The sequence below is a fragment of the Procambarus clarkii genome, chromosome 55, assembly GCF_040958095.1.
Source record: "Procambarus clarkii isolate CNS0578487 chromosome 55, FALCON_Pclarkii_2.0, whole genome shotgun sequence".
Classification (NCBI taxonomy): Eukaryota; Metazoa; Arthropoda; class Malacostraca; order Decapoda; family Cambaridae; genus Procambarus; species Procambarus clarkii.
In genome coordinates this window covers 636557-661139 of record NC_091204.1, presented here as the reverse complement: position 1 = coordinate 661139, position 24583 = coordinate 636557, and positions in this window count along the sequence as shown.

Below are 24583 nucleotides of genomic sequence, written 5' to 3'. Positions count from 1 at the left end.
TAATATATATAAATGATTTAGATTCAGGTTTGAGTAGCAACATTTGCAAATTTGCCGATGATACGAAAATCGGTAGGGAAATTAATTCGGAGGAGGACTCACTATCACTTCAAGTTGATCTAGATAGGGTTTTGAAATGGTCAAAGGATTGGCAGATGCAGTTTAATGCTGATAAATGTAAAGTTCTGAGGTTAGGTAATGATGATAGAGTTACAAGATACGAGCTAGATGGTGTTGTGATTGCGAAGTCGGATTGCGAAAGGGATCTGGGAGTTATGATTAGTAAGAATTTAAAACAAAAGGATCAATGCATAAATGTTCGTAATAAGGCAAATCGGACACTTGGATTTATTAATCGCAGCGTTAGTAACAAGACACCTGGTGTGGTTCTCAAGCTATATCTTGCTCTAGTTAGGCCCCATTTAGATTATGCAGTTCAGTTTTGGTCGCCATATTATAGAATGGATATAAATTCACTTGAACGTGTCCAGCGTAGGATGACTAAGTTAATTCCCCAAATTAGAAATCTTTCATATGAAGAAAGATTAACAAAGCTTAAGTTGCATTCATTGGAAAGGCGAAGAGTTAGGGGTGACATGATAGAGGTTTACAAGTGGATGAATGGACATAACCGGGGGGATATTAATAGGGTATTAAAAGTATCAACACAGGACAGAACACGAAACAATGGATATAAATTAGATAAGTTTAGATTTAGGAAAGACTTGGGTAAATACTGGTTCAGTAACAGGGTTGTTGATTTGTGGAACCAATTGCCGCGTAACATTGTGGAGGTGGGGTCCCTCGATTGTTTCAAGCACGGGTTGGACAAGTATATGAGTGGGATTGGGTGGTTATAGAATAGGAGCTGCCTCGTATGGGCCAATAGGCCTTCTGCAGTTACCTTTGTTCTTATGTTCTTATGTTCTTATGAATCCATCTCTGCTCTCAGAGCTCCAACCAGACTCACCAAATCTTTTACTAATCCTTCCATTATTGCAATAATAATGTTATTAGAATCGGAGCTCCAACTAACACAACCTCTCACTGTGACTGCACCTGACTGACTGGGAATGATAGGGTTACAAGATACGAGGTAGATGGTGTTGAGATTGCGAAGTCGAATTGCGAAAGGGATCTGGGAGTTATGATTAGTAAGAATTTAAAACAAAAGGATCAATGCATGAATGTTCGTAATAAGGCGAATAGGACACTGGGATTTATTAATCGAAGCGTTAGTAACAAGACACCTGGTGTGGTTCTTAAGCTATATCTTGCTCTGGTTAGGCCCCATTTAGATTATGCAGTTCAGTTTTGGTCGCCGTATTATAGAATGGATATAAATTCACTTAAACGTGTCCAACGTAGGATGACTAAGTTAATTCCCCAAATTAGAAATCTTTCATATGAAGAAAGATTAACAAAGCTTAAGTTGCATTCACTGGAAAGGCGAAGAGTTAGGGGTGACATGATAGAGGTTTACAAGTGGATGAATGGACATAACCGGGGGGATATTAATAGGGTATTAAAAGTATCAACACAGGACAGAACACGATACAATGGATATAAATTAGATAAGTTTAGATTTAGGAAAGACTTGGGTAAATACTGGTTCAGTAACAGGGTTGTTGATTTGTGGAACCAATTGCCGCGTAACATTGTGGAGGTGGGGTCCCTCGATTGTTTCAAGCACGGGTTGGACAAGTATATGAGTGGGATTGGGTGGTTATAGAATAGGAGCTGCCTCGTATGGGCCAATAGGCCTTCTGCAGTTACCTTTGTTCTTATGTTCTTATGTTCTTATGAATCCATCTCTGCTCTCAGAGCTCCAACCAGACTCACCAAATCTTTTACTAATCCTTCCATTATTGCAATAATAATGTTATTAGAATCGGAGCTCCAACTAACACAACCTCTCACTGTGACTGCACCTGACTGACTGGGAATGATAGGGTTACAAGATACGAGGTAGATGGTGTTGAGATTGCGAAGTCGAATTGCGAAAGGGATCTGGGAGTTATGATTAGTAAGAATTTAAAACAAAAGGATCAATGCATGAATGTTCGTAATAAGGCGAATAGGACACTGGGATTTATTAATCGAAGCGTTAGTAACAAGACACCTGGTGTGGTTCTTAAGCTATATCTTGCTCTGGTTAGGCCCCATTTAGATTATGCAGTTCAGTTTTGGTCGCCGTATTATAGAATGGATATAAATTCACTTAAACGTGTCCAACGTAGGATGACTAAGTTAATTCCCCAAATTAGAAATCTTTCATATGAAGAAAGATTAACAAAGCTTAAGTTGCATTCACTGGAAAGGCGAAGAGTTAGGGGTGACATGATAGAGGTTTACAAGTGGATGAATGGACATAACCGGGGGGATATTAATAGGGTATTAAAAGTATCAACACAGGACAGAACACGAAACAATGGGTATAAATTGGATAAGTTTAGATTTAGGAAAGACTTGGGTAAATACTGGTTCAGTAACAGGGTTGTTGATTTGTGGAACCAATTGCCGCGTAACGTGGTGGAGGTGGTGTCCCTCGATTGTTTCAAGCGCGGGTTGGACAAGTATATGAGTGGGATTGGGTGGTTATAAATAGGAGCTGCCTCGTATGGGCCAATTGGCCTTCTGCAGTTGCCTTTGTTCTTATGTTCTTATGTTCGCCTTTCCTTTTTGGGGTTGTTGCTGTTGCGAACTCGTTAGAAGAAGTGGTTAGAGGTGTTTGTTTGGGTTTAAACTGTTAGTAGATAGAGGTATGGGAATTGATTTGGAGGAAGGAGGTAATAAAAGTATGTGTTTGTGGGAGAAAGGAATTGGCAAAACGACCAGGGAAAGAGAAGGTCCGCAAAATAACAATTCACTTAGGGTATATTACACTAACAGTAGAAGTCTAAGAAATAAAATTAACGAATTAAATGCTCTTGTCTGCACAGAAAAAATAGATATTATTGCACTTACCGAAACGTGGATGAATGTAGAAAATAGAGAACTATTAGCTGAATATCAAATATATGGATTTAAACTATTTCACACAGATAGATATATTAGACGAGGAGGTGGAGTAGCCATATATGTTAGGGACAATTTGAAATGTAGTCTCAAAGAGGGAATCAAAACAGAGCCACGCACAGAAACTATTTGGATTGAATTAAACGAAAAAGCTAATAATATTATAATAGGAGTAATATATAGGCCACCAAATTTAGACAGAATGGAAGCAAAGCATCTATGGGATGAAATATCTAGAGCATCTAGATCTAACAGTATTTATGTCATGGGTGACTTTAATTTTAGCGGAATAAACTGGTTGAACAAAACAGGGAATAGTGAAGCAGAAGATTTTCTAGAATTAATTGACGATTGCTTTCTTACGCAACACATTAAGGAACCAACACGGGAAAATAATATTTTAGATTTAGTGTTAACTAACAGGGAAACGCAAATTAATGACATCGAAATAGGGAGTGAGCTAGGGAGCAGTGATCACAAAGAAATCAGATTTAGCATAGAATGGAATAGACCAGTAGGAGAAAATTCTGTTAAAGTGCCAGATTTTCGTAAAGCTGATTTTAATAGCCTAAGAAATTTTTTGGGTCAAATTGATTGGAAAGTCTTGGGTATGGGGTGTGGGCCGGTCTTGGAGCGAGACATGAACCCAGCGATAGGTGACTTAAATGGGGATTTCGATGTGGATTCAATATATAACTTATTTAAGAATATTCTAAACAAAGCACAGGAACGTAGTATACCATACAAATTGAATAGATCGAATACTAATGACCCAAAGTGGATAACAAAGAATTTGAAGAACCTTATAGGTAAAAAGAGAGCTTGGTACAAAAGGATTAAAAATGGGGAGGTCACTTTAGAACAGGAATTCGTACAACTGGTTAGAAATGTTAAAAAAGAGATAAGGAAAGCAAAAAGAAACTATGAAGTTCGCATAGCAGGGCAAGCAAAGACAAATCCTAAAGGGTTTTTTCAGTTATATCGTACTAAGACTAGGGAAAGGATAGGTCCATTAAAAACTGAGACAGGTCAAATAACAGATAGTGATGAAGAGATGAGTAGTATTTTTAATAAATATTTTGTATCTGTATTTACTAAAGAGGAACTTAACAATATGCCTTCAGCCGAACAAGTCTATGTGGGTGGGGACGAGGACAGGTTGACGAGTTTAACAGTTACCAGGGAGGATGTTCTTAAACAAATAGTAAAACTCAAACCAAACAAATCCCCAGGGCCGGATGAAGTGTTTGCCAGGGTGCTTAAAGAATGCAAAGAGGAGCTTTGTGACCCACTGTCAACCATATTTAATAAATCAATAGAGTCAGGCAGAGTGCCAGAGTTTTGGAAAGTTGCTAATGTGATACCAGTTTTTAAGAAAGGAGATAGATCACTTGCGTCTAACTATCGACCAATTAGCCTAACGTCTATTGTGGGAAAGTTACTCGAATCTATAATAGCAAATAAAATTCGTCTTCATCTTGAAAAACATAATTTAATAATTGAGTCGCAACATGGTTTTATAAATGGCCGTTCATGTTTAACAAATTTGTTATCTTTTTATTCTAGCATTGTTGAGGCAGTTGATAGTGGTAAGGATTGCGATGTTGTATACCTTGACTTTAGCAAAGCTTTTGATACAGTGCCACATGAAAGACTGATTAAAAAGATAGAGTCTCATGGTATTGGGGGTGCTATATTAAGCTGGATTAGGGCATGGCTATACCAAAGGAAACAGAGAGTTAGTATAAATGGAATCAAGTCAGAGTGGGAAAATGTTGTAAGTGGAGTGCCTCAAGGCTCTGTCCTGGGACCTCTGTTGTTTATAGTATATATAAATGATTTAGATTCAGGTTTGAGTAGCAACATTTGCAAATTTGCCGATGATACGAAAATCGGTAGGGAAATTAATTCGGAGGAGGACTCACTATCACTTCAAGTTGATCTAGATAGGGTTTTGAAATGGTCAAAGGATTGGCAGATGCAGTTTAATGCTGATAAATGTAAAGTTCTGAGGTTAGGTAATGATGATAGAGTTACAAGATACGAGCTAGATGGTGTTGTGATTGCGGAGTCGGATTGCGAAAGGGATCTGGGAGTTATGATTAGTAAGAATTTAAAACAAAAAGATCAATGCATAAATGTTCGTAATAAGGCAAATCGGACACTTGGATTTATTAATCGCAGCGTTAGTAACAAGACACCTGGTGTGGTTCTCAAGCTATATCTTGCTCTAGTTAGGCCCCATTTAGATTATGCAGTTCAGTTTTGGTCGCCATATTATAGAATGGATATAAATTCACTTGAACGTGTCCAGCGTAGGATGACTAAGTTAATTCCCCAAATTAGAAATCTTTCATATGAAGAAAGATTAACAAAGCTTAAGTTGCATTCACTGGAAAGGCGAAGAGTTAGGGGTGACATGATAGAGGTTTACAAGTGGATGAATGGACATAACCGGGGGGATATTAATAGGGTATTAAAAGTATCAACACAGGACAGAACACGAAACAATGGGTATAAATTGGATAAGTTTAGATTTAGGAAAGACTTGGGTAAATACTGGTTCAGTAACAGGGTTGTTGATTTGTGGAACCAATTGCCGCGTAACATTGTGGAGGTGGGGTCCCTCGATTGTTTCAAGCACGGGTTGGACAAGTATATGAGTGGGATTGGGTGGTTATAGAATAGGAGCTGCCTCGTATGGGCCAATAGGCCTTCTGCAGTTACCTTTGTTCTTATGTTCTTATGTTCTTATGTTCCAGTGAATGAACATAACCAAGGCAGTATTTACTGCCAGTTCTGAACCCAAACCACCATCACCCACCAGAGCATGCGAAAAATTAAAACGAGGCCTTAAAGATGGCAATAAATATCCACCTAATAAACGATTTGTAAATACAGCGCATACAGCGACGCTGAAACCCGGAGAGCCTAATAAACCAGACACATTTCCTCAGTTAAATAATGTCACATCTCCCAATCTTACTGATATTGCTATAGAGAATCATATTAATGACTCCAGCATGTACCGTAAATGTTTGAAAACGAGCAAAGATAATTAAGACAATTATTTTATCGAGTTTAAGGATGATCTAAATAATCCCGTCATTATAGATAACGTTAATCTTTCAACTATTGACATTGCCATTGGCTTATATCCCAATAAAATAATAGATCCATATATGAATACCGCAAAATCAGAGAATATAGATATATTTTCAGATACATACAAAGACGGTATGAATAACCTAGAAATAGCACCGCCTAATGTAGTTTATTCGCCAAACATCGGATTTATTACTCTCAAAAGTCTATGTTCTAATGAGATGTTGGTAAGAACATAAGAACAAAGGCAACTGCAGAAGGCCTGTTGGCCCATACGAGGCAGCTCCTATTCTATAACCACCCAATCCCACTCATATACTTGTCCAACCCGTGCTTGAAACAATCGAGGGACCCCACCTCCACAATGTTACGCGGCAATTGGTTCCACAAATCAACAACCCTGTTACTGAACCAGTATTTACCCAAGTCTTTCCTAAATCTAAACTTATCCAATTTATATCCATTGTTTCGTGTTCTGTCCTGTGTTGATACTTTTAATACCCTATTAATATCCCCCCGGTTATGTCCATTCATCCACTTGTAAACCTCTATCATGTCACCCCTAACTCTTCGCCTTTCCAGTGAATGCAACTTAAGCTTTGTTAATCTTTCTTCATATGAAAGATTTCTAATTTGGGGAATTAACTTAGTCATCCTACGCTGGACACGTTCAAGTGAATTTATATCCATTCTATAATATGGCGACCAAAACTGAACTGCATAATCTAAATGGGGCCTAACTAGAGCAAGATATAGCTTGAGAACCACACCAGGTGTCTTGTTACTAACGCTGCGATTAATAAATCCAAGTGTCCGATTTGCCTTATTACGAACATTTATGCATTGATCCTTTTGTTTTAAATTCTTACTAATCATAACTCCCAGATCCCTTTCGCAATCCGACTTCGCAATCACAACACCATCTAGCTCGTATCTTGTAACTCTATCATCATTACCTAACCTCAGAACTTTACATTTATCAGCATTAAACTGCATCTGCCAATCCTTTGACCATTTCAAAACCCTATCTAGATCAACTTGAAGTGATAGTGAGTCCTCCGAATTAATTTCCCTACCGATTTTCGTATCATCGGCAAATTTGCAAATGTTGCTACTCAAACCTGAATCTAAATCATTTATATATATTATAAACAACAGAGGTCCCAGGACAGAGCCTTGAGGCACTCCACTTACAACATTTTCCCACTCTGACTTTATTCCATTTATACTAACTCTCTGTTTCCTTTGGTATAGCCATGCCCTAATCCAGCTTAATATAGCACCCCCAATACCATGAGACTCTATCTTTTTAATCAGTCTTTCATGTGGCACTGTATCAAAAGCTTTGCTAAAGTCAAGGTATACAACATCGCAATCCTTACCACTATCAACTGCCTCAACAATGCTAGAATAAAAAGATAACAAATTTGTTAAACATGAACGGCCATTTATAAAACCATGTTGCGACTCAATTATTAATTTATGTTTTTCAAGATGAAGACGAATTTTATTTGCTATTATAGATTCGAGTAACTTTCCCACAATAGACGTTAGGCTAATTGGTCGATAGTTAGACGCAAGTGATCTATCTCCTTTCTTAAAAACTGGTATCACATTAGCAACTTTCCAAAACTCTGGCACTCTGCCTGACTCTATTGATTTATTAAATATGGTTGACAGTGGGTCACAAAGCTCCTCTTTGCATTCTTTAAGCACCCTAGCAAACACTTCATCCGGCCCTGGGGATTTGTTTGGTTTGAGTTTTACTATTTGTTTAAGAACATCCTCCCTGGTAACTGCTAAACTCGTCAACCTGTCCTCGTCCCCACCCACATAGACTTGTTCGGCTGAAGGCATATTGTTAAGTTCCTCTTTAGTAAATACAGATACAAAATATTTATTAAAAATACTACTCATCTCTTCATCACTATCTGTTATTTGACCTGTCACAGTTTTTAATGGACCTATCCTTTCCCTAGTCTTAGTACGATATAACTGAAAAAACCCTTTAGGATTTGTCTTTGCTTGCCCTGCTATGCGAACTTCATAGTTTCTTTTTGCTTTCCTTATCTCTTTTTTAACATTTCTAACCAGTTGTACGAATTCCTGTTCTAAAGTGACCTCCCCATTTTTAATCCTTTTGTACCAAGCTCTCTTTTTACCTATAAGGTTCTTCAAATTCTTTGTTATCCACTTTGGGTCATTAGTATACGATCTATTCAATTTGTATGGTATACTACGTTCCTGTGCTTTGTTTAGAATATTCTTAAATAAGTTATATATTGAATCCACATCGAAATCCCCATTTAAGTCACCTATCGCTGGGTTCATGTCTCGCTCCAAGACCGGCCCACACCCCATACCCAAGCCTTTCCAATCAATTTGACCCAAAAAATTTCTTAGGCTATTAAAATCAGCTTTTCGAAAATCTGGCACTTTAACAGAATTTTCTCCTACTGGTCTATTCCATTCTATGCTAAATCTGATTTCTTTGTGATCACTGCTCCCTAGCTCACTCCCTATTTCGATGTCAAACTCAACATCAAGAATATGTTGTATTAAATATTAGGTATTAAATAGTAGGTATTAAAGAATACAATTACCGTTTTATCAAATATAACGTCTCGAATTAGTGGGGTAAACTTTAGAAAACTTAATTTAAGTGATCTGGCAAATAAAAGTTCAGTTTTTATCTCGCCTAATTATTCTGTTGAAATTAAGAATCCAAGTGTGTATTTTCAAGTTGTTGATAAAAAAGTAGATATACATACCTCGATTCCCCCCATTTCATCTAATGTAGCCCATGTTGAGCAAGATTTGTGTGATACCTGTCGTAGCCGGTCGGCCGAGCGGACAGCACGCTGTTCTTGTGATCCTGTGGTCCCGGGTTCGATCCTGGGCGCCGGCGAGAAACAATTGGCAGACTTTCTTTCACCCTATGCCCCTGTTACCTTGGAGTAAAATAGGTACCTGGGTGTTAGTCAGCTGTCACGGGCTGCTTCCTGGGGGTGGAGGCCTGGTCGAGGACCGGGCCGCGGGGACACTTAAAAGCCCCAAAATCATCTCAAAATAACCTCAAGATAAGATGATTCCATGTCATTTGGACAATATGTGCAACTTTATACGCCACCCCCAAAACAAGGATGTATATGGTAAAGTGAAGTAAGTAATTTTCAGGTAAATATATTTTAATAAATATCAACATATATTTGTGTCCACCACTCTTTAAAAATGTACCTTATAAATAATAGGTAATGTGATATGTAATATGTTAACAACAGGGAACCTTACGATCACGTCTCTCCTATATCTCTATCTCTCAATATCATTCCAATCGCATTTTTAATTTTCATAGATGATCGCAACATTATAAGAAGCAGTTGGAGTTTTGGAAAAGCTATTAAGCACATTAAAAATAATATTTTATGGTCCGTTTTTAATTTGAGATTTCATGAGCTTCTCATGATGCAGATGCATCATGCATCATGCAATGCAGATGAAAACATTCTTTCTAACGTCTCTGTGGCTCATCTGCGTACTAAGTTTCCACCTGTGTCCCCTTGTTCGTGTCCCACCCGTGCTGAAGAGTGTCTTTGTCCACCCTGTCAATTCCCCTAAGAATTTTGTAGGTGGTTATCATGTCTCCCCTTCTGTTTTTCCAGGGACGGTAGGTTCAGCTCCTTTAGCCTTTCCTTGTAGCTCATACCTCTCAGTTCCGGGTAGTGTAAGGTAGTGGTGTGGTAGTAGAGGTCTGGAAATTGGGGTAGTGGTAGTTGTGATTTAGTAGTGGTGGGATAATAGTGGTGTATTTGTGGTGGTGGTGTAAAAGTTATGGTCTGGTAGTGGTGGTGTGGTAGTTAGGGTGGTGTGGTAGTGGTAATGGAGGTGTAGTAGTGGTAGTGGTGGTGTGGAAGTGGTGATGGTGTGGTACTGGTTGTAGTACTCACCTAGTTGTACTCACCTAGTTGTGCTTGTGGGGGTTGAGCTCTGGCTCTTTGGTCCCGCCTCTCAACCGTCAATCAACTGGTTTACAGATTCCTGAGCCTATTGGGTTCTATCATATCTACACTTGAAACTGTGTATGGAGTCTGCCTCCACCACATCACTTCCTAATGCATTCCATTTGTCAACCACTCTGACACTAAAAAAGTTCTTTCTAATATCTCTGTGGCTCATTTGGGCGCTCAGTTTCCACCTGTGTCCCCTTGTGCGTGTGCCCCTTGTGTTAAATAGCCTGTCTTTATCTACCCTATCAATTCCCTTGAGAATCTTGAATGTAGTGATCATGTCCCCCCCTAACTCTTCTGTCTTCCAGCGAAGTGAGGTTCAATTCCCGCAGTCTCTCCTCGTAGCTCATACCTCTCAGCTCGGGTACTAGTCTGGTGGCAAATCTTTGAACCTTTTCCAGTTTAGTCTTATCCTTGACTAGATATGGACACCATGCTGGGGCTGCATACTCCAGAATTGGCCTGACATATGTGGTATACAAAGTTCTGAATAATTCTTTACACAAATTTCGGAATGCCGTTCGTATGTTGGCCAGCCTGGCATATGACGCTGATGTTATCCTCTTGATATGTGCTGCAGGAGACAGGTCTGGCGTGATATCAACTCCCAAGTCTTTTTCTTTCTCTGACTCCTGAAGGATTTCCTCTCCCAGATGATACGTTGTATTTGGCCTCCTGCTCCCTACACCTATCTTCATTACATTACATTTGGTTGGGTTGAACTCTAACAACCACTTGTTCGACCATTCCTTCAGTTTGTCTAGGTCTTCTTGAAGCCTCAAACAATCCTCTTCTGTCTTAATCCTTCTCATAATTTTGGCATCGTCCGCAAACATTGAGAGAAATGAATCTATACCCTCCGGGAGATCATTTACATATATCAGAAACAAGTTAGGACCGAGTCCAGAGCCCTGTGGGACTCCACTGGTGACTTCACGCCAATCGGAGGTCTCACCCCTCACCGTAACTCTCTGCTTCCTATTGCTTAGGTACTCCCTTATCCACTGGAGCACCTTACCAGCTACACCTGCCTGTCTCTCCAGCTTATGTACCAGCCTCTTATGCGGTACTGTGTCAAAGGCTTTCCGACAATCCAAGAAAATGCAGTCCGCCCAGCCCTCTCTTTCTTGCTTAATCTGTGTCACCTGATCGTAGAATTCTATCAAGCCTGTAAGGCAAGATTTACCCTCCCTGAACCCATGTTGTCGATTTGTCACGAAGTCCCTTCTCTCCAGATGTGCTACCAGGTTTTTTCTCACGATCTTTTCCATCACCTTGCATGGTATACAAGTCAAGGATACTGGCCTGTAGTTCAGTGCCTCTTGCCTGTCGCCCTTTTTGTATATTGGGACCACATTCACCGTCTTCCATATTTCTGGTAGGTCTCTCGTCTCCAGTGACTTACTATACACTATGGAGAGTGGCAAGCAAAGTGCCTCTGCACACTCTTTCAGTACCCATGGCGAGATCCCGTCTGGACCAACAGCCTTTCTAACATCCAGATCCAGCAGGTGTCTCTTGACCTCCTCTCTCGTAATTTCAAACTCTTCCAACGCCGCCTGGTTTACGTCCCTTTCTCCTAGCACAGTGACCTCACCTTGTTCTGTTGTGAAGACCTCTTGGAACCTCTTGTTGAGTTCATCACACACCTCTTTGTCATTCTCTGTATACCTGTCCACGCCTGTTCTAAGTTTCACTACCTGTTCTTTCACTGTTGTTTTCCTTCTGATTTGACTGTGGAGTAGCTTTGGTTCGGTCTTGGCTTTGTTTGCTATATCATTTTCATAACTTTTCTCTGCTTCTCTTCTCACCCTGACATACTCATTCCTGGTTCTCTGGTATCTCTCTCTGCTTTCTGGTGTTCTGTTATTCCGGAAGTTCCTCCATGCCCTTTTGTTCAGTTTCTTTGCTTCCATACATGCCCTATTATACCATGGATTCTTCTTTTGTTTCTCGGATTTGTCCTTTTGGGCCGGGATGTATCTGCTTACTGCCTCCTGACACTTTTGGGTGACATAGTCCATCATATTTTGTACAGACTTAGCTCTGAGGTCTGTGTCCCAAGGTATTTCCCTTAGGAAGCTTCTCATCTCCTCATAATTTCCCTTTCGGTATGCCAGCCTTTTGTAGTGGTGGTGTGGTAGTGGTGGTAGTAGTAGTAGTAGTGGTGTGATAGTAGAGGGGTGGTAGCAGTGGTGGTAGTGTGGTAGTGGTGGTGTGGTAGTGTTGGTAGTGGTGTGGTAGTGTTGGTAGTGGTGTGGCAGTGGTGGTGTGGTAGTAGTGGTACTGGTGGTGTTTGTGGTAGGGGGTGTGTGTTTGGTGCTAGTGGTGTGTGTGGTAGTGGTGGAGTGGCAGTGATTGTAGTATTGGTGGTGTGGTAGTAATAGTGGTGTGATTGGGGTGGTGTGGAAGTGGTGGTAGTGCTAGTGATGGTAGTGGTAGTGTGGTAGTTGTGGTACTGGTAGTGTAGTAGTAGTGGTGTGTGGAAGTGGTGGTGTGGTAGTTGTGGAAGAGGCGATGTTGTGGTGTAGTAGTGGTAGTGGTGTGTGTTGGGGTGGTGGTGTACTAGTGGTGTGGTAGTGGTGGTAGTAGTGGTGTGATAATTTTGGTGTGGTAGTTGTGGTGTGGTACTGGTGGTTGTGTGTGTGTGGTAGTGGTGTGTGAGATAGTGGTGGTGTGTTTGGTAGTGGTTGTGGTGGTGTGTGTGGATGCGGTGTGGGGGGTTGTGATTGTGGTAGTGGTGGTAGTAGTAGTGTGGAAATAGTGGTGTGTGGGGCAAGGGTATTGGTGGTAGTGGTGGTGTAGCTGTGGTGGTAGTGGTGGTGTAGCTGTGGTGGTAGTGGTGGTGTGGTAATGGTGATAGTGGGTGTGTGCATGTAGTGGTGGTACGTGTCAGTGGTGGTGTGTGTGTGGGGGGGGGAACGGTGTGTACTCACCTATTTGTGCTTGCGGGGATTGAGCTCTGGCTCTTTGGTCCCGCTTCTCACCTGTCAATCAACTGATTTACAGGTTCCTGGACCTACTGGGCTCTATCATATCTACATTTGAAACTGTGTATGGAGTCAGCGTCCACACATTACTTCCTAGTGCATTCCACTTGTTAACTACTCTGACACTAACAAATTCTTTCTAACGTCTCTGTGGCTCATTTGGGTACTCAGTTTCCATCTGTGTTTCCTTGTTCGCGGACCACCCATGTTAAACAGTTTATCCTTATCTACCCGGTCAATTTCCCTGAGAATTTTGTAGGTAGTGATCATGTCTCCCCCTTACTCCTCTGTCTTCCAGTGTCGTGAGGTGCATTTCCCGCAGCCTTTCCTCGTAACTCAGAAAGTTAGCTTCCTCTTGTGCATAACAAGGTATGGGCTCCATGCTGGGGCCGCATACTCCAGGATTGGTCTTACGTATGTAGTGTACAAGGTTCTGAATGATTCCTTACACAGGTTCCTGAAGGCTGTTCTGATGTTAGCCAGCCTCGCAAATGCCGCAGACGTAATTCTTTTTATGTGGGCTTCAGGAGACAGGGTTGGTGTGATATCAACTCTTCGATCTTTCTCTCTGTCCGTTTCATGAAGTACTTCATCTCCTATTCTGTATCAGGTATCATGTTTCCACCGCCTAGTTTCATTACTTTACACTTACCCGGGTTGAACTTTTGCAGCCATTTGTTAGACCATTCACTCAGTCTGTCTAGGTCATCTTGTAGCCTCCTACTATCATCCTCTGTTTCAATCCTCCTCATAATTTTTGCATCATCAGCAAACAGTGAGAGGAACGATTCAATACCCTCTGGGAGATTATTTACATATATCAGAAACAATATTGGTCCAAGGACTGACCCCTGCGGGAATCACGGGTGACGCCACTCCAGTGATTGTAGTAGTGGTGTAGTAGGGGTGGTGTGGTAGTGATGGTAATAGTGGTGTGGTAGGGGTGGTGGTGGTGGTGGTAAGTGGTGAGGTAGGGGTGGTGGTGGTGGTGGTGGTAAGTGGTGTGGTAGTGGTGGTAATAGTAGTGTGGTAGTGGTGGTAATAGTAGTGTGGTAGGGGTGGTGTGGTAGTGATAGTGTAGTGGTGGTGTGTTAATGGTGTAGTTGGGGTAGTGGTGGTGTAGTTGAGGTAGTGGTGGTGTAGTTGAGGTAGTGGTGGTGTAGTTGGGGTAGTGGTGGTGTAGTTGAGGTAGTGGTGGTGTAGTTGGGGTAGTGGTGGTGTAGTTGAGGTAGTGGTGGTGTAGTTGAGGTAGTGGTGGTGTAGTTGAGGTAGTGGTGGTGTAGTTGAGGTAGTGGTGGTGTAGTTGAGGTAGTGGTGGTGTAGTTGAGGTAGTGGTGGTGTAGTTGAGGTAGTGGTGGTGTAGTTGAGGTAGTGGTGGTGTAGTTGAGGTAGTGGTGGTGTAGTTGAGGTAGTGGTGGTGTAGTTGGGGTAGTGGTGGTGTAGTTGGGGTACTGGTGGTGTAGTTGAGGTAGTGGTGGTGTAGTTGGGGTAGTGGTGGTGTAGTTGAGGTAGTGGTGGTGTAGTTGAGGTAGTGGTGGTGTAGTTGAGGTAGTGGTGGTGTAGTTGAGGTAGTGGTGGTGTAGTTGGGGTAGTGGTGGTGTAGTTGGGGTAGTGGTGGTGTAGTTGGGGTAGTGGTGGTGTAGTTGGGGTAGTGGTGGTGTAGTTGAGGTAGTGGTGGTGTAGTTGAGGTAGTGGTGGTGTAGTTGAGGTAGTGGTGGTGTAGTTGAGGTAGTGGTGGTGTAGTTGAGGTAGTGGTGGTGTAGTTGGGGTAGTGGTGGTGTAGTTGGGGTAGTGGTGGTGTAGTTGGGGTAGTGGTGGTGTAGTTGAGGTAGTGGTGGTGTAGTTGAGGTAGTGGTGGTGTAGTTGAGGTAGTGGTGGTGTAGTTGAGGTAGTGGTGGTGTAGTTGGGGTAGTGGTGGTGTAGTTGGGGTAGTGGTGGTGTAGTTGGGGTAGTGGTGGTGTAGTTGAGGTAGTGGTGGTGTAGTTGAGGTAGTGGTGGTGTAGTTGAGGTAGTGGTGGTGTAGTTGAGGTAGTGGTGGTGTAGTTGAGGTAGTGGTGGTGTAGTTGGGGTAGTGGTGGTGTAGTTGAGGTAGTGGTGGTGTAGTTGGGGTAGTAGTGGTGTAGTTGGGGTAGTGGTGGTGTAGTTGAGGTAGTGGTGGTGTAGTTGGGGTAGTGGTGGTGTAGTTGAGGTAGTGGTGGTGTAGTTGGGGTAGTGGTGGTGTAGTTGGGGTAGTGGTGGTGTAGTTGAGGTAGTGGTGGTGTAGTTGGGGTAGTGGTGGTGTAGTTGAGGTAGTGGTGGTGTAGTTGAGGTAGTGGTGGTGTAGTTGGGGTAGTGGTGGTGTAGTTGAGGTAGTGGTGGTGTAGTTGAGGTAGTGGTGGTGTAGTTGAGGTAGTGGTGGTGTAGTTGGGGTAGTGGTGGTGTAGTTGGGGTAGTGGTGGTGTAGTTGAGGGAGTGGTGGTGTAGTTGGGGTAGTGGTGGTGTAGTTGAGGGAGTGGTGGTGTAGTTGGGGTAGTGGTGGTGTAGTTGAGGTAGTGGTGGTGTAGTTGAGGTAGTGGTGGTGTAGTTGGGGTAGTGGTGGTGTAGTTGAGGTAGTGGTGGTGTAGTTGGGGTAGTGGTGGTGTAGTTGAGGTAGTGGTGGTGTAGTTGAGGTAGTGGTGGTGTAGTTGAGGTAGTGGTGGTGTAGTTGAGGTAGTGGTGGTGTAGTTGAGGTAGTGGTGGTGTAGTTGAGGTAGTGGTGGTGTAGTTGGGGTAGTGGTGGTGTAGTTGGGGTACTGGTGGTGTAGTTGAGGTAGTGGTGGTGTAGTTGGGGTAGTGGTGGTGTAGTTGAGGTAGTGGTGGTGTAGTTGAGGTAGTGGTGGTGTAGTTGAGGTAGTGGTGGTGTAGTTGGGGTAGTAGTGGTGTAGTTGTGGTGGTGTGTTAATGGTAGTGGTGGTGTCGTAGTGCATGTGATGTGTGTGGTTGTGGTGTGTGTGATTGTGGTGTGTGTGGTTGTGGTGTGTGTGATTGTGGTGTATGTGGTTGTGGTTTGGTAGTGGTGGTAGTGGTCGTGAGTACTCACCTAATCGTGCTTGCGGGGGTTGAGCTCTGGCTCTTTGGTCCCGCCTCTCAACCGTCAATCAACAGGTGTACATGTTCCTGAGACTATTGGGCTCTATCATATCTACACTTAAAACTGTATATGGAGTCTGCCTCCACCCTCCACCTCTGCTGGCACAGAGCTCGGTGGCAGTGGCGCCTGAGCAGGGCGCGGAGTCAAGGATGCCTGAGCAGGGCGCGGAGTCGGGGATGCCTGAGCAGTGTTACCTATCGTTCGTTACGGCTCGTGACCCTACAACAGCCAACTTTAAAAAAAGGTCTAGGGTTACTAAAACTGCTGTTCACAAGAGCGGGTCACCAGTGTAACCCCTTAATAAGTAATGAGCACTTTGTTAAAATTTTCCTTTAGGACTGAAGAATTATACATATAACTTACAATATATATATTCAATAAAGTATAATAATAAAACACAGATGGTCAAGTTAACTTATACAACCAACAAAAAGTATTGTCTCTCATATAATAGAATATAATAAAATATGGCACAACATGAATGTTACAGACTTAACTCTACAAAGATGTGATCTCTCCTGACCCGTATCAGCTACTGACCTACATATCTGCGGGAGTCAAAATCATTGCATCTGCCCCGCGAAAATTTGCCAAAGTTACAATATTTATTATTTCTTCAATGGAGCAATATATTGTGACAAGAGTAATCTTAAACTAACTTAATGAATGATCAATACATATTGGTATAACAAAATAAGGTAATTATTGCTCTACACAGTAATTAAAAAACACATACAATGGGGAATGATGGCATGCTCATCCAGCAACGGACTATCCCACGACAATTTGCCAGATAAGGTTCACATAATTATTATCCACCTATGTTACCCACATATGATCACATATATATCATTAGTTCCCATGGGAAACTGAGTACACAAAGAAATAAAACAATCATTCCCACGATACGTTGGGCCTAACGCCAACAATGTAACATGAAATTATTTTACATAGAACATATAAGTATATCAATATACATACATGTAATTTATACACAATTATAAATGTACATATTAATTTATTTAATTACGTATCTTATAGAGGTACGTAACACTTCCACCTCCAAGAAAAAAAATGCAATGGATTGAAGATCAATGGCATTTTTCCGAAGTAAAATGTATGACACTTGAAATTTATGGTATTAATTACACCAAACATGTAAAAGTAATAAGAACACATTTCTGGACAAAAATGAAAACACTCTATATATATTCTTACATGAAACTCAGAAATTTCAGTCATATGACTATGTTCTACATATGTTTCACTGGAGTATGCAAATTTATCTCTCCAGGGTACTATCGCATTTATTTCACTTTGTTTCAGATCATATTTCAGACACCTATCTACAACAGTATCATTATTAGCATGAATAGAATTGTCAATAAAGGTAGCTGCTTTCACACAGTTATCACGGCAATTTACCTTTCTATCTGTTGCTACTATTTCTCTAAGATCAGTCCCGTATTTCCATGTGATTCCTATTCCACATGGTGAATTTTTCCACGACAGACTCCATTTTCCATTACTCCCATTTTCTGGAGCTGAACTGCTTAATTGAAGCTGACTGGATGTTGAGTAGATTTGGGACTTCTCCTGGGTATGCTCTGACAAAGACATCTGCTCTTCATCACTCTTGATCCTCTGTGGAACACATACTCTCGCCCAATGGATACTAAAATTAGAGAAATTAGCATTAAACCTCACAATTATGTATAAAGCTTTCCCATTCATAGAACCTTCCGAAACACAACACAACAACTTAGCAACCCTTTGACCTTCAAACCAAGAAATACAACCCAAGATAAGTGCAAAGACTACCTGATCGAACTGACTCAGATGATCCATAAGGAACACAGAAATCAATTGCCTCATAACTCTGTCATAACGATCAGTGAAAGAAAACAGGCATATGCCTAGGCACCATATCTCAATCATAACTCCGAAAACAAGTTCACACCTCCTGATGGTGAACTTGAACACAGCACACACTTTCATCAACCTTCTAGTCTTCCAAAAGACTAAATAAAACATGCCGAAAACTTGACAACCCTCACCATCACTTCCCAAGTGATTTACATCTGATGACAAACCATCAACCAAAAGGTTTAAGGGTCTTAATATCTTGAAGATGCACAGCAGATTACCTGGGAAACACCCAAGGACAATCTGAAACCCTTCACAATGATAAACTCTAGGTAGGATAACCTTATCCCCCAACTTGAAATACACACCTGGAGCCTCAAACATCTGCTCCCCAGTATGAATAATTCCTTCACCATCACTATGACTCTGAAAGTCAACTCCAATATGACTCTGAAAGTCAACACCACACTTGAGTGGAACATACACTTTCATCACTCTTGCATCAAAATAACCTGGATCTGAATATAGAGACACGGCTCTAGTATAACTCACCACTTCCTCAGAACTACTGGATGCACAACCTACTTGAGTAAACTCTCTCTGCTCAACCACAAGGCTGGACAAAGATGTCCCACAGTCCATTACTTCACAAAAAAATGGCTCCTGCAGAATAAAAGTAGATTTCAACATCCTACACACACTCTGACTCATTTTACACAATGAGAAATACTTACTCCACATGGAATAAGAATCACAACTCCGCAACTTAGATCCAAATGATACTTTACCACTCTTAATGGTTTTACCAAAATTACCTCCCATGACTTCTGGAGCTGCTCGAAGTACTGTCTGCTCACAATCAATAATAACACTACCAAGCTGGGTCACATCCTCACAGACAACTGAAGAGGGAGGCTCAATGGGTCTCCATCTACTCAACAGAAGCTGATCCTCTGGCTGCTTTCCCACACTCTCCAGAACTGGATCTACAGTACAGACTGTCTCCTTGCTTCTCCCTGAAATCTTAGGGTCAGTTCTACTCAATGCACATAAATTTAGGGAATCTGAAACGAGCGGGCAAGTAACAGGTAGTTTGACCTCCTCCCCTATACTATCACCTTGACTAGGGTGAGGCGGGGCCTCTACAACAGACTTACTCTCGACAACTGATTCTAAACTTGGAGTGAGCGGGAATACTTCTGCGAACCCGACATCTTGTCCTAAACCATTCACTTGGCTGGAATACAGAGTCGTGGCTTTTAAGTTTCTCTCAACTCCTGGCACAACGTTCGTAGTGAGCGGGCAAGACAATGGTACATGGACATCCTTTCCCAATTTATTGGAATAAAGCAGAGTCAGAGTATCAGGCTTACTCTCAGCAACTAAGTCGGCCACAAATGAATCTGGAACAACCACATCCCACTTCTCCACTGAAGGGGTACTGGTTACTGGAACAAATGCTTGAGTAACAACATTAGAACTGACAACTGGATTTATAATAGTACTGACATCAGCACAGGTAGAATGGACAAAACCATCTTCTACAACAGGTTGTTCATTCATAGAACTAATTTCAGCACAGGCAGAATAAACATGGTCTGCAACTGGCTGTTTACACAAATGGGGATCAATCTCACCCACAACATGATTTATGGCCACATCATTACCCAATATAACATCCACACCTGGGATGGGCAACTGTGTACTAACACCCATAGTGCATAAACTTGGTGTAATGGTTGATCTGAAATTAATGTCTATTAGAGGTACAGTTTTACATCCTGCAACACTCTGAAGAACAACAAACTTTCCAGTATCTCTCTTTTCAACATCAGAAAGAATACTGGATGAAATTATGGTTTGGGAAGCACCTGTATCACGAAGAATAACCACTGGCTTCCACTTCCCATTAATACACAAAACTTCACCTGAAGACATATATGGTGAATACTGTTTCACCTAATTGGGGTTTACAGTTTCATGTTTATTAGTAAATTTATTTTGCACACCTCTACAATAAATGAGACCAGTTGGTCGTAACTCAGGGTGCAATATAAAACAGGAATTAATTCCATGGCCTTTTCTTTTACAATGGGAACAGGACCTTACAGTGGACACACCTGTGGAACCAACTGTAGGTTTAGAAGTAGCATTACTAGGCTTAGATGATCCTGGCAATGGAGGAACATGGTTAGGTTTTATAAGAGAAGAGCTCATGGGAGTAACTGGAGCACTAGGACTGGATGGATTCTGATAAGGAGTTCGGTGAGCATTATAATTTACTCTACGACTAGACTTAGGTGAAGTGGCCGTAAACTGGGCCTTAGTCAACAACTCATGCTCATCCGCGAGCTTTGACAGCTCATAAATGTCTGTTACATTCTTTTGTTCTGCCATAAAAGTAGACAACTTGTCTGGGAGACATGACAATACTTCTTCCATGATAAGAAGATTCTTTAGAGCATCAAACTCAATTACTGAAAGTGACTTTAACCATCTGTTGCAAAAATTCGTCTTCTGACGAGTAAAATCTGCTATTGTCTGATCACTTACCCTCCTTAGGTTCCGAAACTTCTGCCTGTGTGCCTCTGGATTTAATTGATACGCATTTAAGATGCTTTTCTTTACAAATTCATAATCAAAGCTATAAGCGTCAGGTAGGGATGTAAAAACCTCCTGACTACGCCCCTTAAATTGAGACTGCATAATGGCTACCCACTGATCCCTTGGCTAGTTCATACTGATGGCAATCTTATAAAAATGTGCAAAGAAAACCTCAGGATCCTCCTCATTAAACTTGGGTAACTATATACTTATTCATCCTTATGGGATTATTATCACTATTTGTTGAAACATTACTAGTATTTCCATGCCCAGCTGCCATACGCTGTGATTCAAGCCTGAAGTTAGTGTCAGCCATTTGTTGTTGAATCTCTAATTGTTGCTTTTTTGTGGCTTCTAGTTGCAACTCAATTAAACATCTTCTATTTTGTGCCTCAAGTTCTAAACGCCTAGTCTCAAGCTCCCTCTGCTGAGCTTCAGCCTCTAATATTTTCTGTTCTTTTTGAGCTTCAAGTTCTAATATTCTCTGTTCTTTTTGAGTTTCAAGCTTAGCATTGGCTATTTGCCCTTCTAACTCAAGACGCTTTAACGTCATCTGATCATTCGACTCCTCTCTTAACTCCTCTAGAATTTCTTCATCTAACTCTCCATTCTCAACAAAATGCGTCACAATGACTTTCACAATTTGGGCTTTAACCATTCTATTGTTGGCGGTCAAATCCAACTGATTTGCCATTTGTATTAACTCAGTCTTTTTTAGGCTCTTAATCCCCTCAAAGTCTGGGTGAGCCAACAACGACACAACTTGCTCCTCCATCGTTACTAACACTTGGCACTTGATTCACACCAATAATTAAAACAATGGCACTGTACTACACTTCACTGTAAAATTGTCACCACACTGAAAATTCGTTTTGCCTCACTGCACAAACAAAATATATAGGATGACTTACCTCAAAATCGTGAAACGTTGTTACTTGACACACAGGAAGGCTTGCTTGGCACATGGAATAGTTCTTAAGAAACACACAGACACTTAACACACTGGTACTCTAGGAAGGCAAGGTTAGATTAGCATAGTTAAGTTTAAGTGGGAACAATATTTCCCGGCACAGGCCCCCATAACTCTATGTTACCTATCGTTCGTTACGGCTCGTGACCCTACAACAGCCAACTTTAAAAAAAGGTCTAGGGTTACTAAAACTGCTGTTCACAAGAGCGGGTCACCAGTGTAACCCCTTAATAAGTAATGAGCACTTTGTTAAAATTTTCCTTTAGGACTGAAGAATTATACATATAACTTACAATATATATATTCAATAAAGTATAATAATAAAACACAGATGGTCAAGTTAACTTATACAACCAACAAAAAGTATTGTCTCTCATATAATAGAATATAATAAAATATGGCACAACATGAATGTTACAGACTTAACTCTACAAAGATGTGATCTCTCCTGACCCGTATCAGCTACTGACCTACATATCTGCGGGAGTCAAAATCATTGCTTCTGTCCCGCGAAAATTTGCCAAAGTTACAATATTTATTATTTCTTCAATGGAACAATATATTGTGACAAAAGTAATCTTAAACTAACTTAATGAATGGTCAATACATATTGGTATAACAAAATAAGGTAATTATTGCTTTACACAGTAATTAAAATCCACATACAAAGGGGAATGATGGCATGCTCATCCAGCAACGGACTATCCCACGACAATTTGCCAGATAAGGTTCACATAATTATTATCCACCTATGTTACTCACATATGATCACATATAAATCATTAGTTCCCATGAGAAACTGAGTACACAAAGAAATAAAACAATCATTCCCACGATACGTTGGGCCTAACGCCAACAATGTAACATGAAATTATTTTACATAGAACATATAAGTATATCAATATACATACATGTAATTTATACACAATTATAAATGTACATAATAATTTATTTAATTATGTATCTTATCGAGGTACGTAACAAGCAGGGCGCGGAGTCGGGGATGCCTGAGCGGAGCGCGGAGTCGGGGACGCCTGAGCGGAGCACGGAGTCGAGGACGCCTGAGCAGGGCGCGGAGTCCGGGACGCCTGAGCAAGGCGCGGAGTCAGGAACGCCCGAGCAGGGCGCGGAGTCGGGAACCCCTGAGCAGAGCGCGGAGTCGGGGACCCCTGAGCGGAGCGCGGTGTCACAGGCCCCGGAGCAGAGCGTGGTGTCACAGGCCCCGGAGCAGAGCGCGGTGGCACAGGCACCGGAGCAGAGCGCGGTGTCACAGGCACCGGAGCAGGGCACAGTGTTGGGGACGCCGCAGCAGAGTGCGGTCCCTGGCAAAGGGAAACCAACAATACAAGGCCCCAAAATCTGCTGGTATTACAAATGGGCTACCTATAAGCATGGGGAATCGGGAAGAATAAATGGAACATGTACATACGATCACCCTAGAAAGTGAAGGAACCTCCTCAATACAAATAAATGTACCAAAAGCTGTGAATTCTTTCACCCAGAAATTTGCAAGAACTCTTTGGACAGGAAAGAGTGCTTCAGTGCTGAATGTCCAGCTTTTCATATAAGAGGTACCAGGCGAATAAAACCGACAGACTACTGTTACGGCCCTCTTGGGTCGCAACTGGGTTCTTTCTCTGATGTTAATAGAGTTTGGGTGTCCGGCCCCAAGTTAGTAGTGGCTTTCAAGGGGTGTGTTCCGTAACGCAAGTAAATTAAAGGGGAAGGGAGACAAAGGCAAAAACTTAAATATATAATTATCACCGTCACCATAAATAATATATATCTTATCACACGGGGGAGGTATAAACACTATTATATACAATCTGGTCTTCCTCTGAAGACGCGGAGTGTTCCACGGTGCTCAACGATGCTTAGCTCTTGGTCCTCTTGTGGCCTCACGATGAATCCTTCGATTCTCTTGAGTCTACCCTGGCCACAGGCCAGCCAAATCACAGTTCCACTGGGGGCACCATCGTGGAGGCCTTCAACCACAAATCCAGCCTGTAGCTGGCAGGTTCCAATCAGTTCCGCAGGTTAGGCCACTCCACGACCGATAATAGGGTTGCGAGCCCTAGGCAGGAGCCTCGTGTGACTTCACAGATCACTCTCCTCACCACAACACCCCAGTGGTTAGTCTTCTCCACTAGTCAGCCCCGGGTACGACAAATCCTCAACTGCCACGTCACAGGCAAGCTAACACAACAGTGTTCATCCGGGGGGTGACTCACAACTTCTGCAGCTAACACTTGGAGATTCTACAGCTGCCTTGGGTAGACTAATCCAACGTCCGATTCAGCAGTCCCAGGTCGACTCTGTAATCAGACACGTCATCAGTACTAATGACACTCTAGGGTACCTCACTCACAGGCTTAGACACAAACGTCCACCTATCCGCTCCATAGATGGCGTAGCTGTCCAAGCGTCACCTCACCAGAGGTCAGCAGCGGCTGTGTTATGAGCTGATCAGGACGGGAAACTAGCCCTTGTGGCCAGTATATCTCGTCCTCACTAGACGGCGCCGTCCATTTGGAGGGGGTTTCGGGAGCTGACCCACAGATGGCGTGGTCGTCACTGCTCCGGGCTCGGACGCTAGACTCGGGTCCATAACACCTCCCCACCAAAAAGAATTTGGTTTGGGGTTCTATAAAGAAAAACACAAATCAAATTAGTACGTGGATACAACTCCACACGAACTCACGTACTCTAAGAACTGGAATGGCGAGGATGTCTTGTCCACAGAACTGTTCTAAGGAGAAACCCTGGCACAAAGGAAACTTGAAGATGGAAGGCGATGACCTGCCTGATGTAATCGTCCACACCTCCACTGCGATATCAAGCAGGGGCATAATCTCACGTGCCTTGAGTAAGGATCGATACTGACGCGATCCAGGGTGAATCGACACTTCCCTGT